This window comes from Octopus bimaculoides, chromosome 5 (genome assembly GCF_001194135.2).
Source record: "Octopus bimaculoides isolate UCB-OBI-ISO-001 chromosome 5, ASM119413v2, whole genome shotgun sequence".
Classification (NCBI taxonomy): domain Eukaryota; kingdom Metazoa; phylum Mollusca; class Cephalopoda; order Octopoda; family Octopodidae; genus Octopus; species Octopus bimaculoides.
The window spans coordinates 108,991,746-108,994,683 of record NC_068985.1 but is presented as its reverse complement, the minus strand read 5'-3'; the positions used below and the strand labels follow the sequence as shown (position 1 = coordinate 108,994,683).

Sequence of the window (2,938 nt, the reverse complement as noted above, 5' to 3'; positions counted from 1 at the left end):
CAAGGGCGCAGTAGCACATCATGTCAGCCATGGTCATCTGTAGAAATAAAATATTATTATTATTATTATTATTATTATTATCATTAATATTATTATTATTATTATTATTATTATTATCAATATTATTATTATTATTATTATTATTATTATTATTATTAAGGCAACGAGCTGGCGGCATTGTTAGAACGCCAGACAAAATGCTTGGCGGTATTTCGTCCGTCTTGACGTTCTCAGTTCAAATTCAACATTGAATTAGTTCTTTCGGAGTCCATAAAAGAACTTCCAGTGCAATACAGAAGTCGATGTAATAGATTATCATTATTAATGTAATCGATTATTATTATAAATGGAAGAAGTCATCATTATTATTATCATTACTCAGTAGTCTTATATTGATCACGTGCTTTCACTGCACTGTTAAAAGCAGCTGTGTATGCCTTGGTTCCGTGTATTTTGTTTTAGTTTTGTTATTTTTACTGCATTGACAATTTTTTACGTAGGATGTATGCAACGCTTATTAGTACTATTTTCTGTATGTTACATATATTCATAAGTTTTGGTTCTTTGGCTATGCAGTTGTCTGTATGATTATTGACCACACCTAAAGGTCCTATTACTAAAAGGATTGTTTCTGTCTTCAGACAAATACATAGTCAAAGAATGAAAACTTATGAATATACTTTTGGCTTATTTCCACAGATCTTTGGCTTATTTCCACAGATGTTTGTATTTCGAGAGTTTCTCCGTTTGTTTTAAAGATAAATTCTCATGTGTTAGGACAGATATGTCGATTAGAAGGCGCTTTCTTCTTGGAGTCCCTGATAACAATATCTGGTCTATTAATCTTTGTCTCCCAATCTATATATAACAACATATCCAAGAGTATGGTTTCTTTGTCATTTTCTTTCACCTTATCTAGGATATGCCTACACGATCTTTTTCTTACTGCCATTCCATAGCGCTGACACAACGGATTTTATAAGTCCCAACTCTGTCATATTTGTGGATGTATCCTTTCTTGACCTAGACTGGGCAACCAGAGGCAATATGATTTAATGTTTCTTACCCCATCACCACACATCCCGTGGTTACTCATTGCAACTTTACTTCATTACGTGTTTCTGATGGTCTCTGGTCCAGAGCTGGGATTTGACTTTCTCCATTTCTTTATGTTTGACTTATCCCCGTATTTACCATCAAAGTGTTTTACTTCCCATCGTTTTATATTGGTATTTAGTAATTCCATTTTATCTTAAATTTTACTTGCATTATAGATTTTGTTGCTTCTTGTTTTTTTCATAGTTATCAGATATAATGGCCTCTTCCTTGTATTTTTCTGCTTCCTTGAAGACAAAACAATTTGTGCTCTATTTTATCAGTCTTCTTCGGTTCTGAATCGAGTATGTCTGTAATCCTATGGTGGATATTTTATAGTTGTTTTCTAGTTATATAAGACCTCCACTACCTTCCATTCGTTCTAGATTTTGTGTGGTGTATTTTAAATTCCGCCATTTGTTTTTTGTTTTCATATTTATTTTGGCTGGTTCGCTTAGCGTCTAGTAAAGAATACTGTAACTATAATTTATAACTGGGATAGCTAAAGTGTTCATTCGCATTTAGCTCTGTTTTAAGAACTAATCGAATTCGTCAGTTGTATCCTATCCAATTCAATGATTCCTATGTATTAGTAAGTTTGGGTTTTATCTAGTACTCTTGATTCATTTTCTTTATCTACTATAATGTTATTATTCGTAATTAGTTTTTCTCTTTCCAAAATGTCCTTCCTGCTTTTCTGTAAACCGAATTTCATATTTATTTCATTATTAAATCTGTGCTCTGTATGTAGCAACGTTTCCAATTATTTATCATTTGCAGTATGCAGCTTGAGATCAACCATATACAAGAGATGGTTGAGAGTATTACCAATACAGTTATATCTGCACCCATTTCTGTTTAGTGTGTGGATTAAACTGGGGAAAGCGAGTCTCCTTGGAATATTCCTCTTCTAATGAGGATGATTTTATTTTATTATTATTATTATTATTATTATTATTATTATTATTATTATTATTATTATTATTATTATTTCATGTTTGACTTTTGCTTTGCATTTGTACAAGTTGGATCCAAGTCTCACCCAGAGACCTCAAGAGACAACAAGTTAGAAGTTCATGTAGGTGGTATGCCTAGGGTACCATATATTTAGATTTGTACAGTGTTGTTCTAGAGAATGTTTAAGAAAGAAAATTATGTGTTTGCTTTAAAATTTGAGATCACATAGACAGTATTTTACGTAGGATATGGGCAGTTCCCATGAGCACTATGTTTTGAACTTCAGCCATTTTGGGGTTTCCTGTTATCTGAACTAGGTAGTAATCAGCCCGTTTCGCTGTCATTCCCAGGGCACCTATGACAATAGGTATTGTTTTCGTCTTCAGATTCCACATTTTGCTTATTACTATTATTATTATTATTATTATTATTATTATTATCGATTTACGTAAGCATCTGTCATCTCAGGATCGCATAATTAGATTGTAGTATAAGCAGTGGAGTGGGTGTAGTGTATAGATTATAAACCTTACAATCAAGCGCGTCCGCTTTTGCTTTTATGATAACAAAAATTATCATTTTAACAATGATATAAATCTGTAACGATGTGACTAAGTCTCATGCTCCTTCTGGAAGAAGGTGCACATAGAGGAACACACGCGTGCATATGTATGTTTGTACATAAGTATGTATATATGTATGCATTCGCTCATTGATTTGTCCCTCCTGAACTTATCTTCTATATGATTAGAGTTTCGTGTTTGACTACGTATTTTCGCATGAAAAGCTGTATATAATTGCCTATACATATATTTGCATACACATATGATGCTATATAAACACACATACACACACACACACACACACACACACACACACACACACA

General features: G+C 32.7%; 1 pseudogene; it reads right to left on the bottom strand.

Moving 5' to 3' along the window:
* Positions 1–2,938, bottom strand: part of LOC106869766 (S-crystallin 1-like) — a 28,697-nt pseudogene that overhangs the window by 11,270 nt on the left and 14,489 nt on the right.